The sequence below is a fragment of the Eumetopias jubatus genome, unplaced genomic scaffold, assembly GCF_037043125.1.
Source record: "Eumetopias jubatus isolate StellerSeaLion01/CBP00866 unplaced genomic scaffold, mEumJub1_p1.0 scaffold_3, whole genome shotgun sequence".
Classification (NCBI taxonomy): domain Eukaryota; kingdom Metazoa; phylum Chordata; class Mammalia; order Carnivora; family Otariidae; genus Eumetopias; species Eumetopias jubatus.
In genome coordinates this window covers 44365241-44380762 of record NW_028274809.1, presented here as the reverse complement: position 1 = coordinate 44380762, position 15522 = coordinate 44365241, and the positions used below count along the sequence as shown (strand labels likewise).

At 42.3% G+C, this 15522-nt stretch overlaps 1 protein-coding gene across 2 annotated transcripts in view; it reads left to right on the top strand.

The window, feature by feature from the left end:
- The first annotated feature begins 779 nt into the window (after positions 1 to 779).
- The window catches only part of MFSD6 (major facilitator superfamily domain containing 6), a 69678-nt gene continuing 54935 nt past the window's right edge, over positions 780 to 15522 (top strand). Inside the window, exon 1 of one of the 2 annotated variants that reach the window (XM_028122575.2) lies at positions 780 to 1103. The gene's annotated coding sequence lies outside the window, so the exon portion shown is untranslated. Of the gene's footprint in view, positions 1104 to 1599; positions 1699 to 15522 lie in introns of those variants that run through there. The other variant, XM_088021617.1, reaches the window with a different exon arrangement.

The window sequence follows — 15522 nt, the reverse complement described above, 5'->3', positions numbered from 1 at the left end:
CTTTAGGATTATGGTAACGTTAAATGGCCCTTAAACAGTGTTTCATATATAAGAAATGTTCCTAAATGTTAACTGTCATTAAAATTGTTGTTGTTATTGCCTGAACAGGACCACAAGCTCCCTGAGAACAGTATCCTGCACCCCCAGAGCCCATCACAGGCGCACAATTACTGAGGGAATGCTACCTTTTACAACCAACTGCACTCTCCCCACCTTCTCATCGCGTCTAACCAGAAATACAACTTTCATTACGTTCTTAGTGCGACACACACGGTTACTTCAGCGACGCGCCAGATACTCAGTAGCACCTTCCCAATTTGAAAGGCTGATTTAGCTTCGGTGTATCCTTCCCCGGTGAGTCCTGAAACCCCACTGTTTGCCTCCAGTCCACTGGCCCCTTCCTCTCTCCCTGGTCAGCTGAGGACAGTAGGCCAAGGTCAGGGCTAGAGGCGCTGAGATAACTCATTAAGAGCGTCAGCATTGTGTTTGCACTTAATAAGCGCTCAATAAATGACAATGGTGATGATTCCCAAGTAGGCGGCCATCTACACCCCGCACCCTCCCCCGGGAGCTAGGCCTGCATCACTAGCCTGGGGAGGGAGCCGGGGTGGGGTGGGGTCGGCTCGGGTGCGGGGACAGAACCACGGTCCGCTTTCCCCTCCTCGGCGCGCTTCGCCCGCAGGGCCGGTTCCCGGGGTCCCCCGGGGCCGCCGGCGCGGGCGGGAGGCCGGGAGGAGCGGCCGCCGACGCATCCGCCGCCGCCGCAGGAGGCGGAGCGCTGCACCTGGCGGCGGGTCCTCGGCGCTCAGCCCTGAAACGGGTCCAGCCGGTAGCGAGCGGCGGAGGCCCCCGGGCCGCGGGGAAAGAGGAGAGAAGGTCGCGCCGGCGGGTGCTCTCGGTTCGCCGCTGCGGGTCGCCCCAATCGGCACGCATCCCTCGGCCGCGCCCCGCCCGCCGCAGCCCCAGAGGAGCCAGCGACCCGCCGGAGATGGTGCGCGCCGCCCCGACAGCCGCCGCCCCGGCGCCTCGAGCCGCCGCCCCGCGCCGGGGGGAGAAGGCTCCCCGCGCCCCGCGCAGCTGAGCGCCAGCGCCGCCCGCAGCAGGTGAGTCTGGGCCTGGCGCGCGGGGAAGGGGCGCTCGGCGGGGGGCGGCGCGGCAGCCCAGCCCGAGCTCCCCCTGCGGGGGTGGCCGGCCCAGAGGGCTGGGAGCTCTCCTCCGGCGCGCACACCTGCTGTCGGGGGACGGGGGGGGGGGGTCTCAGAGGCGCGGCTCCCGGGGCGAGCAGGTGTGGGTGTCTTTGCTCCCAGCCCGGCTCACCGGCCGCTCCCTCCCTCCTCTCGGCTTCTGTGTCGGTTGTCATCTTTATGGGGCGCTGGGGAGGCTGCAGCCGGCACCCCCGGCGCGCCCGACGCTGGCAGCACTTCCGCAAACGTAATTGGAGTAGGGAAAACAAAGGCGCTGCCCGAGGGAGCCCTCGCCGGGCTCTGGCAGCTGCAGGGGGTGGGGGTGGGGGTGGGGGTGCCGGGAGAGGGCTGGGCCCCCAAGTCCAGGCCCTTCTCCGCCCAGCTTGCCTGGCGCCCTTGCCATAAACATCCTTGCGGGGAAAGGGGGAAGCGAGAACCTGCAGACGGCCCCAGTGACAAGAACGTGACCACTTGTGTGCCAAGAGAAGGAAATTGACAGCGTCTGATTCCCGAGGTGAATAAATGCGAAAAATTACCTTTACCCCCATGCCTGCCACCACCTTGTACTTCTTTACTTAACTGAAGCCTAACGTGGTTTAACATGTCCCTAGAGCTTTTTTGAGATACTAATGGGGATTTCTAGCCTTTCTGGGTCCTATTTATTCCCCAACCCCCTGTAATTTTAAGTAGGAAGGTGAAAAATTTCAAATGCAACTTATCCCCTCATTTCTCTCTTCCCCTCGCAGACAGGTGGATTAATTACCTGTAAGGCAGGCACACCGTGCATTTTACCTCTCCCACACACATTCACAACCACAGGCATTTCCTTTTCATCCAAAAATATTCAATAAACATCTTACAGAGCTCCTGGAACAGATAAAACCTTGCCTAATACTTGTAGGAAAGAACCTTAAAGAGTTGATGTTCTAATAACAATTGGTGTCCAAATAGTTGTGTGTCCTTGGGCATGTCACACCTTCCTCAGCCTCAGTCTTCTCACACGCAAAAGGAGATGGTTGGATAGTATGGTAGCCAAGTTTCCCCTTATTTGTTCTAGAAGTTCAGGATTTTGTGAAATTCTAACCTCTTCAATATAGGGAAATATAAGGGGGTGGGTGGACAAACAGTTGACCAACAACAGATGTGTATTTAGTAGATTCCTGGTGTCTGCAGAGCATCCCTTCCCCAAGACATGGGGAACTAGCCAGCTAAAGGTGCATCATTGATGGCCTTGCTAAGTAAAGGGAGAGGATAGGAACCCTAGTCAATGGTAAGATTGGCTTTTGACACTTTAAGCAGCTGGCCATTAGCAGACATGCAGGATATTTTCAGTTATTTAGGTAGCCAGATGGCTTGTGTTTATTGCAAGTTGCAAGTAAAATTTAGGATTGCTTGGGAGGAGGCTGGGACGTTGCTTTGAGCCCCACGTAAGACCCGGGGTGAGTAGGAGAGAGGATCACATTTCAATAATGCGTTAAAGCTACTAAGCATGTTTACAGTAATTTATTTCTAAGGCCCTTTCTGTTTGTGTACAGATGGGGCAAACTAAAACATAAAGATAAAACAGCAAGGTTTGCATGTTTGGTGGTATGAGGTATTGGATCACCAAGTCCGTTTGGATTGTTGACGGTAACAAGGCACTTTTTGAGCACTTAACTATGTTCAAAACACCATCTTACACACTTAATTTCTAAGTCTCTATGAGAGAAGTCTTTTCCCCAGCATTGTGGATGATGAAAAGGAAGCTGAGAAGAGTTAAGGAATTTACACAAACCACATAATCAGAAGGGGAGTTAGATTTGACCCCATGTCTCTGGCTGCAAAGCCCAGGAAATTTCCACATGATGTTCCTCCTTATTGGGGATACATTGGGCCATACCACTATGCAGGTGCCCTCCCTTGCTTTTTGACTTTGAAAATTAACTACATTTCAGTGTACATACATTACATATGATAACATTTATCTATGTAAGATAATCTGTACATTTATATTGCGTGCATATTAATGCACGTATACCCATTTGTTCTCACCATTTTTAGGTTGAAGGCAAGTGTAAGAAAATTGAAAATAACCAAAGATATATTTAGTATTAGGCCGACAGGTTTTTTTGGCTTTCCTTTTTTCGATGTTCAGGAAATGTTGATTTAGCAATCACATTGTAGGGAAAGGGAGATATGCAATAAATGTAAATATGTCTGTTAGCCACTTTGGTACCTTGTCTTGGGAAAAGTCAAGATATAGTAAGTGAAAAGAGGAAATTGAAAAAGAGATTTAGATGCATATACTTAAACATGTGTGCAGGCACACATATACCTCATTGTCCCCAAACAGTTGACATTGGCTATGTGAAGGAAGCAGGATGGGGTGGGGTGATAAGAGGGTGCTTTTACTTTTTTCCTTATGAAGTTATGTTTGGACTTGTTTTTTAAAGGTCTGTGTCAACCTGATTTGTTTCCCTAAATCCCAAATGACACATTTTGTAGTACTTAGCCCTGTTGTTGGTTTCAGTAACATTTGTTTCCTAGCTGGTTTTCCTTCTCCCTATTTAGAAGACACTTATTTACTGTTTTGTAAAATGGCACTATCTTAATTTAGTTGGCCAGAAGCTTTTGGAAACTGTCAGAGTCATTTGTTAAAACAATGATTTACTGGGGCAGAGCCCCAAAGAGAAAACCAAGCCAAAACAAAATAACCTAAATGTGAAACACCTAAACCTTGAGCCTATATATCAGTATGTATTTGCTATAGATACTGCAACTCATCCTGCTGGTTTGTGGGTCTGAGTAGCTCCTAAGCACACCCACACCCCCACCTCAGCACCAACAAAAACTACCCAGAGTGCTGTATTAAAAGTAGCCTCCATCTGCCTTGGTCCAATGTAATGTAAATGCGGCTGAGCAGGGGATGTGCAGATTGTGTTGAAGGGATTTTTGAGGCTTGGAGATGTGAATGAGAACACTGTATTACCTTATGCCCTGGCGGTCCTGCTGCAATTTAGGCTGGGGGGGGAGGGGTGGAGCAGATGGAATGAAATCTAGGCTCTGAGAAAAACCCATATTCCAGGGGAATGAAAGAAGATTGAGTAAAGGAGGGCTGAGACACCTTTTTTTGACATTTGCTCTCACATGTGTTTGAGAAGGGAAGACAAATCTAGGGAACATGTTGCAAATAGAAAACAGGAAAGTCCAATTTTGAAAAATTCTGAGGAAACGTTTTGATCTGAGACCAAGAGTGGAACCGGGGGAGAGTGGGAGTCTGGCTCTCATGAGTCAGTAGTGGCCAGAGGGAGCTGTGGTGTGGCTTTGTTGAGGATAAAAGGAGAACTGGAAAGAGGAACTGATGTTGTCTCAACAAGCCTGATTTGTAGGTTAATTGTGCCAAGGGAAAGTGAGTAAGGAGCCTGGTGTGGTAGTGAGCTGCCTGAGTGGCTATGTAGAGAGACCTCCACTGCATAAACAGGTGCCCTCTGCCTTCCACAAGCTGCCTCAGCGTGGGCCCTGCTGCCCGTGGGGTGCCGAGCAGCAGAGGAACTCTGGAACCCCGGAACAGTGGAGGAGCGGGTTCCTATGAGCCATGTGGCAAATTGTCTCACAACTGCGCTGGGTACTTTTAGGGACAAGATTAAGAGAGAACACACTTGGGCCCAAGGTGAACGAGGCCTCTCTTAACAGAGCGAAGTCTGAAGCCCCTACACTAAACATAAAGCAGAACCATACAAAGTGACAGGCACACCATCTATGATTTAATGAAATACACTGATCTGGTCTAGCATGGTCAAACTTTTGCGCCTAATATGGAGTACCTTCTTAATTCTCTTTCAAAATAAGTTCTGCGGAACTGTGTTTAATAAACAAATGAAACCCAAATTCACCTTTATGAGGGAGTTTGAATAAAAGATTTTATTGTTATACTCTCAGGGTAAAAATGACACACATTTTAATTTGATTCGCTGTATAATCAGGTTCCCTATATTTTGAAGGTATGACATCTTTTTTAAAATTATTTTTATTAAAGTATAGTTGACATACAATGTTACATTAGTTTCAGGTATATAACATAGTGATTCAGCAAGTCTATAAATTATGCAATAGTTACCGCAGTATTAGTTACCATGTGTTACCCTACAAAGTTGTTGCAATATTACTGACTGTTCCCTATGCTGTACTTTTCATCTCCATGATTTAACTGGAAGTTTGTACCTCTTAATCCCCTTTACCTATTTTGTCCATCCCCTCAACATTACCATGGCAACCACCAGTTCTCTGTATTTATGAGTCTGATTGTACCTTTTTCTTTGTTCGTTCATTTTGTTTTCAAGATTCCACATGTAAGTGAAATCAGATGGTATTAGTCTTCTTGTCTGACTTACTTCACTTAACATGATACCCTCTGGGTCCACCCGTGTTGTTGCGATTGGCAAAATATCATTCTTTTTTATGGCTGAGTAGTATTCCGTTGCATGTATATACACCACCTCTTCCTTACCCATTCATCTGTCAGTGGACACGTGGGTTGCCTCTATAACTTGGCTATTGTAATGCTGCAGTAAACACAGAATGCATATATCTTTTCGAATTTGTGTTTTCATTTTCTTTGGGTAAACACCCAGCAATGGAATTACTGGATCCTGTGGTAATCCCATTTTTAATTTTTTGAGGAATCTCCATAGTGTTTTTCATAGTGTCTGCACCAATTTTCATTCCATCAACAGTGCACAGGGGTTCCCTTTTTTCCACATTCTTGCTATCCTGAAGATACAAAATCTCTTAAGGGTATCTCAAAGCCCTTGTAGCAGACCTTTTCAGTTGTCTCTATCAGTAAGCGGGATCAGCCCAAGTAGAAGCAGACTTCAATTTAGCAACTCCCTGTGACTTTTTAGGAACTCCAGGATCAAGCGTGTCCTGATTGTAACTCAAATGCCTTGTTTTTTAATTTTTTTAAGATTTTATTTATTTATTTGAAAGAGAGAGTGAGCATGAGCAGGGGGATCGGCAGAGGGAGAAGGAGAAGCAGGCTCCCCACTGAGCAGGGAGCCTGACACAACCCTGGGTCTAGATCCCAGGACCCTGGGATCATGACCTGAGCCGAAGGCAGCCGCTTGACCACTTAACCGACTGAGCAACCCAGGCACCCCATCAAATTCCTTGTTCTTAAAATAATGCCTCTTTTGTATTTTAAAAAGTGATAAATGCTCATTGAAGGAAAATCCAGCAAAGTGTAAGGAAAAAAAATTAAAGTAACTCCTAACTTCTCAGAGATAGCCCTACTAACATTTTGTTATTATTTTCTTCGAGTTTTTTTTCTAAAACATATTTCATATGAAGTACATAAACTTATAAGTATAAACTTTTACAATACATAAGGGTTTGTGTCCTGCTTTTTTTTCACTTAATGTGATGCATACATAGATCATGAGCATTTCTCCATATTCTGTTAATTCTACTCTATTAAGTTCTATTTTGCTCTCATTGGATATACCACAATTTATATAACTGCCCCGATCACTGATTGCTTCCTATGTTTCAGTTTTGATTATTATGAAAAGTACTGAAATAAACATCCTTACACTTAAGTCATTGCATTCTAGAAAGGTTATACTTTTCTCAGTTAATGAGAGTCCCTATCAGTCTTCATCCTTACCAGCTCTGAATATTTTCATTTTCAAAAGTATTGGTATGGCATGTATGTATTTTTACTTTAAAGGGTTAGGTAATCAGTCTTTTTCTGAAAGAAGTTGATAGCTCATGTTAACTCTCAATTTATCAGAGTTCTAACAGTATAAGAAACAATTTTAGATTACATATACTGGAATGTGCTTAGGATTTAAACTATTTTTTTAGATGATAGCATTTAGGGGATATAAATAAAAATCAGATGGTGGCTGCATGTCTGTAGAAAAATGTACTTTAAATCTTGAGGTCTATATTTTGATCTATATTACAAATTCACAAAAGATGTGTCTGAGCACCTATAAATTTCTGTTGAAAATGCCTTGTCTTACAGGTAGATTGTACTTTCTTTAACCCTCTTAACTTCCTCAGTGTCTTAAAAGAGGTCAGAACATCCAGGTAATAACACCAGTCTTTCACTGAATAAGCTTTCATCAACAACACATTATAAATATCACATTATTTTACAAATGTATGCCCATATGCATGTAAGTGCTCTAACGTAATCTTTTATTCCTAATACCTGGAATTGTGTTTTTATTTCTCCTTATAATTCTTATTTTTCCATAGTCTGCTTTTCCTGTGTTCCTAGTATTTTTAGATCTTGAACCCATAGTCCTATACTAATATATTTACCTGAGTCAGCCCTTTTCTGAAAAGATTTGGGAAAAAAATGTGTCTATGTATAAAACAGATTCACATAACAAGGTTTAAAAATAAACCAAAAAGCATTTATAATAGAATTGTAATTAGCCTTTTTTTGTTTTTACTAATGTATCTTCTCTATAAATTGCTGCTCAAATAGAGCAAGCAAAAATTTATTGAGGAAAATCTTTCTCTAAAACCTTAAACAAGTCGCTTCTTTCAGTATCAACCTCTTAAAAACCTTTTGTTTCATGCTTTGAAAAGATAAGTCTAAGATTTTCCATGTTGCCTTCTTGCCAAAGAAACAAAGATTGCATTTATATTCATTAAAATAGTAAATCACTTGCCCATAGAGTTTTCAAAAGGTAAGTGTTGACTTGCTACGGTAGCCAGGTTCCCTGTGGCCTGGGCTGGTGCTGACGGGGTTGCACCCTGCCCTCTTTCTCTCTCCTCTAACCCTGTACTTCTTCTATGACCTGGAAGGGGTCTGAAGACACGTGAATAGATTTTCCAGGCTTTCACATGAAAAGAGTTGTGCTCATAGGGTCCCTTATCCGAGAAAACGCAGGATAGAAAGCTCAAAGAATTACATTAACATTTGGAAAATGAGCGGACCTTTTATGTGCGACACATGTATTTAGTGCTTTCAAAGACTTCTGGCAAAGACTTCGTGGCTCCCACAGGTTGGAACTGTTGCTCGGAAGGATGCTGGGCTCCCATGCCCACTGCTGTGCCTAGAGGGGAGTGAGTAGGAATGCTCTGGATGGGCCTGTCTTGGGAGACATGTTGCTGACATTCCAGACTGAAAAACAGAATTTCCTCTCATTTAAAAGTTATGCACTCTGGGGGTGCCTGGCTGGTTCAGTCGGTGGAGTGCACGACTCTTGATCTCTGGGTTGTGAGTTCAAGCCCTGCGTTGGGTGTAGAGATTACTTAAAAATAAAATCTTTAAATAAATGAATGAATGAATGAATGAATGAATGAATAAATAGTTAGGCACTCTAACTTTTGGTTCTTCCAGCACTCTGCTTCAGTAATCTGGGCATTTCCACCGCTTATGGTATTAGTTCAGAGGGAACTGGATTCTAAGCTTCAGCAGTTGAAGTACAATGAATATTGGAAACACAGCCTATTCCTCAGTTCGGTTATCCTCAATGGACAATTTCCTTGCCCTTTCTGGCTATTACTCGTTGACTGCACTTCGGGTCTGTATGTACAAAGGTCCTGTGGCCCGGCCAGCCCCTTCAAGCCCTCCAGTCTCCTTCCTGACAAATAAACGCAGAGTGTGAGCAGCAGCTTGTCCAGTGACTCTCACCCCATCTCAAACATCCACTGGATTTCATTGTTGTTGGAGAAGCTCACATGATTGAAATATCTTTAAAAAAAAAATTCTGTTCATGTTGTAATTTGAATTGTTACTTACTCCTCACACTGGGCTTGTTTTAGGGCAGGAAGTTAAATAAAGGCATAGAAGGAAACGAAGTTCTGGGGCCTGCTTCACATTTATGCTGTAAGCTCCTGGCACAACACTTAATCAGAAACCTAAAACAAATAAATAGGAATTTGCTTCCATGATGATTGATAAAGTCTAAGGATCTAAACGACCAATTTTTGAATTATATTTCGTTGTGTCTTCCACAAAGTGAAAGTGAAAATCCACTTGGCTTATTGCTAAAGCTACATTTAGGATTAAAGACTATTTCCTCCCCCACAACCACACCCTTAAGAGATGAGAATAACTTGTTCCTTTCACTCTCTTAGCAGTATGAAGGGAAATACAGTAGGATTTCAGCTCCTATCTTTCACACTTATTATGTTACAAATATAATTAAAATGTTCCTACAGGTGGCTCTATTTTAAATGAATAGGTATATCTGGACTGGAGATACCTAATTATCATTCCAGTCCCTAATGAACAATGTTCTCTAGTGAGCTGGTGTGCTTCTTCTCCCCGCCCCATACCCCTGCATGCCCCCCCCCAGAAAAATTAGGCTGAGGACGTGGAAATGGATGTGAACATAAATTCACTCTTGCTCTCACTCTCTCTAAAGTAAATAAATCAATAAGAAAAAAAAGAAAAATGCTTTTTCATACATTATTTCATTTAAGCCTTAGAATCCCTCTGTGGGTTAGTTGACTTGGGTTCGTGTTTTGATCCCCATTTCACAGTGAATAAAGGGAGGCTCAAAGAGGCACTGATTTGTCAAAGCCAGGAGAACACCTGGAACTTCTCTCTGCACTTTTTAAAATTAATCTCTGTTACATTAAACTTAGCAAAATACTATGTGTGTGTGTGTGTGTGTGTGTGTGTATGTGTATATATGTTGCCATCAGGTGCTTGTCAAAAATAATCTTTATTGTGAGTTTACAAGAGTAGAGGGCAATATGCTAAGTAGTAGTAGATTCCCTATTCAAGGAGTTTATAATCTAGTTGGGAAGACAGGAAATGCCTATTAAAAAAAAGCAATAAAATTATCCACAAGTCTTACCACAGCTCAGGTATGAGAGTAATGGAAGGAGTCAGGAAAATATTGTAAATTTATTCTATTTCCAGATGTTATAAAAGATTGCATTAAATGCAATTCATAGAGTACTATCTAAAGTAATTCTAGTGTCACCTGGATCCTGGGCTCAGTCAGTTAAGCATCTGACTTTGGCTCAGGTCATGATCTCAGGGTCCTGGGATCGAGTCCCTCCTCTCAGGCTCCCTGCTCAGCAGAGAGTCTGCCTCTCCCTCTCCTTTTGCCCCTCTCCCCACTTGTGCTTTCTTTCTCTTTCTCTTTCTCTCAAATAAATAATAAAATCTTGAAAAAAAAAAGTAATTCTATCACGGGATATTAGTATTTATAATCAGTGTTGAGACAAGTACACTAAAATAAAAGATCAAAGGAAATCCTTAGGGGTTGCAGTAGCAAAATGTTGCCATTCTGTTTTCCACACTGAAGCTATAATCTTCGTAAAATACAGATGTGGCCATTGTAGTCTCCTGTTTAATTCTCTTCAGTGGCTTTCTAATGTGCTCAAAATGAATAATACCAACAAGTTCTTACTATATATCAGGTGCTGTGCTAAGAGTTCGACATGCATTATGCTTTTACATCCCCCCTGCTACCCTAACGGAAAAGTATTATTATATTCTTCATTTTGTAGATGTGGAGACTAAGAGAAGTAGCTTCCTCAAGGCCACAGAACTAGTCAGTGACAGAGCCAGGATTCTAATCTCTGCCAGTCTCACATCCCCTACTCAGCGACCCTTAGCGTGTGGAAGGCCCTTCTTGATCAGGCCCTCCCCTGTTCCTCCTCTTGTGGGTTACTGTCTCATCCTTGAAGACTTCCTTAAGGCCCCACCCCAAAGACTCCTGTGTCCACTATGCTTGCTCCTACTTAACATATAGCACAGTGCATTGTGACTGTGTTTACCTCTCTCTCTCTCTCACCACTGGACTTGATAGCAAGGACTGGGTCTTCACCTTTGGAATTACGGATCAGCAAACACGCATCCCATCCAGTGGTTGGTGCTAAATTTATATTTGTCGGATTAAAGAACGTCTTTAATTTTCAATAGAAGTCTCTAATGTGGTATTCTGTGCTCTCTCCTGTCACCCCTCGGTTTGATTTGTAGGGCCCTCTGCGATCTGTTGCTGTGTGCTAGTCTCAGATGCCCCTCAGCCCCCAGGTGAACACTTTAAGGATCTCCTGTTATCTCTTCTTTTCCCCTCTCCTGGAATAGTTTTCCCATTCATCTTTGCCCAAGGCAAATCCTGTACATCTTTCGGGGCTCAAGTTAAGTCCCTCATTCTCTTAACAACATCTGTCTGAAATTTGGGCTCTCTGCTCTGAGCTCCAGACCACACCCCATTGTCTGTAACGTTTCCTGTTAATTATGCGGGGCTTTGTAGCTTCCCACTATTCTTGTCACTTGTCATTGAAATCTTCCTTGTGTTTTGGGTTCATCATGTCAACTATAAAGCAAGTCTTTGAGGCCCAAGACCACGTTTTGGACATCCCTGTCTAGTAGCTACACAATGCCTTGAGACATAGGCTCTGCACAGACTGTCTGGACTTGAACGCCCGCTCAGCCTCTTGCTCCCTTACGGACCTTGGGCTAATCATTTACCTTTTCTGTGGCTCATTTTCCTCATTGTAAAGTTGGGAAAGTAATCTTACCCCAGAGAACTATTGTGATGATTAAGTGAGTTAATACATTTTAAACCTGTAGCAGATATTACTCAAGTGTTGTTGTGTTGTAGTTGGTAATAACTGTGATAACAATATAGCCCCACTGAACCCTTACGAAAATACAAATATGTTGTCAAGATGGCCAACCACGAGGTATGTATTCACCACTGTATGAATCAGTTTGTCACCCAGCAGACAGGTTTTGCTATGAGCCTGGGAAAGGTCCACCAAGAATAACAGGGATGGCAGGTTGTGGGAGGAGTTTCCGTCCAAGTGGAATGATGTTGGTAGCAACTGGGAAGCAGTGAGCGTCTAGAGGGCTCAAGCTGGACCTTGGAGGATCGAGCTGCACTGACAGGACTAGAACCAGTTTTGACTCTTTTACAATTTGGTTTAGCCATAGAGGAGCCATGTCAAAATGTTCCAAAAGGAAGAGGAAGACTCCAAAATAGTCATTCACCCCTATAGACCTTAGTGCCCTTGTAGCTTGTGTAACTGTTATAAAACCAACCTTATGTTTCTTTTTCATGACATTGGCTAAAGGTCTAGCAGATGCTAAAGCAATCCTTATGGGAAAAAGATCTGTTGGAATTGACATTGAATGCTAAGCCTCTGAGGAAAGCTCTTTCTGGAAAATTCTGGGGGTTGAACTCAATGTTCAAGAATGTACTGGCTGAAGGGCGCCTGGGTGGCTCAGTTGGTTAAGCGACTGCCTTTGGCTCAGGTCACGATCCTGGAGTCCGGGGATCGAGTCCCACATCCGGCTCCCTGCTTGGCGGGGAGCCTGCTTCTCCCTCTGACCCTCTCCCCTCTCATGCTCTCTCTCTCTCATTCGCTCTCTCAAATAAATAAATAAAATCTTTAAAAAAAATGTGGTGGCTGAATACGAGGACTCTAAGTCTTGTTTTGAGTGGTTTCTCTATGTCTGTGCTGATAATAAATTGCAGCAGTAGTTAGAGACCTGCCCTGAGACTCACATTGCTTAAAGACACGGAGAATGGTCAGTAACAGTTGACAATGTAGAGCTAGCTCTGAGGGTTCAAAATGTGGATTTTCCCATTTTGCAGCCTCAGTACTGGTCTCTGGGCAATATCGAGTTATTATGATGGAAATGGTGCCAAGAGGGGACTGTCCTTTCTGTGTTATCCAGGCACTGTTCCCTCTCCATCACTGAGAGTTATGTTGCTGCTACTTTACGTTTGTAAATCTGACCTTTGGCAATTATTATCCCAAACGATATATTAAGTTTTAAGGGGTTTTTCCCCCCTGAAAAGCTGAATCCATTTCCATGCTCATATATTTGTGGATGCCTCAATATATGTTTGAGCAGTTTCCATTTAAATGCATAATGAAGATAGCTTTCAATTTTAACAAGAATTATTTCATCACCTGTCATCAATAATTCAGAAATACCTGCTAGTTGATTGACTCAGTGTAAGTACTGGTAGAATGTTTTTCCAGGTTTTAAAAGGCTGTGTTATATTTTCACGGTAATGGTGTTGATGACTATCATTAGAGAGTGCTAGGTGAGAAAAGTTTTCTGCTTTTCTAATAAATAAAAGCCCTTCTTATCCAAGTAGGAATAACTCCAAACCTATAGCAGAGATTTCCCAGAGAATTTCATAAATTTAATTCTGTGTATGATTTGTAATGTCTTCTCTCCTTTTTAAAAGTTTCTTTTAAAAAAATCTTTAAAAAAATAAAAAGATTCAGAGGTTTAAACAAAATGTTAGCTTAATGGGTTCATGTTGTTCGACTACTTAATAAACAATACCTCTCCTTGGTTTGTAAACAGACTAAGTACTTCATCCAGCATATAAATATTTTTACTGCTCTTTATACTTGCTCTGTCAATCCTTATGGCAAATTAAATGTAATCTAAGTCAGCCAAAGCATGCCGTACTTTGGGGCATATTTTAATTTTATTAAAATAAGAGTTTGTTTTGGTTCATTTACTTCTTTTTGTCCCTGATCCTGTGATTGCACAGATGACTGTAGTTAAACTGTACTTTGTCACTGTGTTTTAAATGTGATTGTTTTGGTTCCTTTTCCTCAAAATCTAAATATAACCTGAAAATATTAAGTGTAAACATTAGTGTCCTGAATTGAAACTAAAAGTTTTTGTTTATATTTTTAGAACTGAAATTCTTAGGAATTCATGTTCTTATGGATATGACATTCATACAAAGGTACTGAATGTTATAGGAGAAGAACATTCCAGTAACTACTTTGCATTTGTTGATACTTAGAGAACTACTTAACATCTGGACTCATGGAGCAAGAGAAACCTTGCATGACCTTATGATAATCAAAAATCATTTGAATAAGATGGTGAGGAAAGAATGGTTTGGGAGAAAGTCACTCAACAAGGTTTAAATCAACATTCGAATGTAAGGTATTTTGCAGCTTTGAATTAGCATTTGGGCATCCGTTCTCAACATCACTTGGACAAATCAGAGACTTATGCCTTTTTAAAAGGACTTGGTGTCCTTCTGTGACCTACTTGTTAAAGACTCAGTGGTTGATTTATGGAGGATAATTAATTAAAGTCCACCTGATTGGAATTCATAGTCAGAATTCATTCTGTACAATCCTGAAAACTATTTTTAGTCTGGGATAGAAGGGTACTGGTAGCTGTTTTAATTACTTTTATAGAGGTAAAGCTCACATGACTGCATATTTCTTTTTCAGTTTGATTTTTATGTTTTAAAGCAGAGATAGGCGTGTACAAAGTTTCTTTTTAAAGATGAACAATTTTATAGAGCTTATTTAAAAAGTAAAACAACAACCAGATTCTACCCCATCGCTCATTTCCCATCAGAGGCAACTCCTTCCTCTGCGTTTTAGGCTACCATTTTGATATTCACCTATGTATTTTTAAATAAAATGCTCGTATTCTTAAGTCTTGATTTTTAAGTGTAGGCATTATCTGCTGTCTTCTCTCTATGGAAGATACGGAGTTAACTCTTCTTTCCTGCCCCAGCTTTCTATACCTATTCAGCCTTCTCATTCCATAGCTTCTCAGTGTGGTGATGTGGCAATTTTGGAGTTCAGTAGTCACTATTTATTTGCATTAGTATGACTGTGTAATTACAGCTGAGACATGGATTAAACTATGATTATTTTTCTTTCCCTGTGCAACTTTTCGTTTTCTTGCAATGTTTTGCTTACTTAACTTTCTTTGTACTGACCACTAATTCATCCCTAAACTCTTCACCGATTATCTAAATTTCCTCTTGGGACATTCAGATGTACAGTTACTCTGTCAGTGTCATTTTGCTGTCAGAGGCTGTCTGGGGGCCTTCAGACCTGCCCCTTGCTAGAGCTGCTGCCCTGTGTGTCTGGCACGTAGCTGTCACACCGGGACCTCCAGTCACCAGTGTGCCTGTGTCCCTTTGCCTCTCTCCCACGTCAGGTCTTTTATGTCCTGTATCCTCTGTCTTAGTCTCTCTTGATTTAGTGTCCCTTGTTTTGGTGGCACACAGCCTGAGAAAGGGTACACAAGAGGTATGTTTTTTGAGAAATGACACAGGTAAAATGTCTGTATTTCACCTATAAACTTGAATAATGATTTGGCTGGCCATAGGTCCCACTGAGAAATCTGAAGTCATCTCTGGTTCCTGATGTGACACGTCTTCTCTGAAAATTTGTGGCGTCCTCTGTGTGTCCAAGTGTTCTGAAATCTTCATGATGTGCTTTGGTTTGGGTCTGTTTTATTCTCTGTGTTGGGCACTCAATGGGTCATTTCAGTCAGATAATTCATAGCTTTCCGTTCTAAGAAATTCTTTTGGATTAAAAACTTTCCTTTTCTTAATTTTCTTTATTTTCTCTTCTTGGAGTTCCA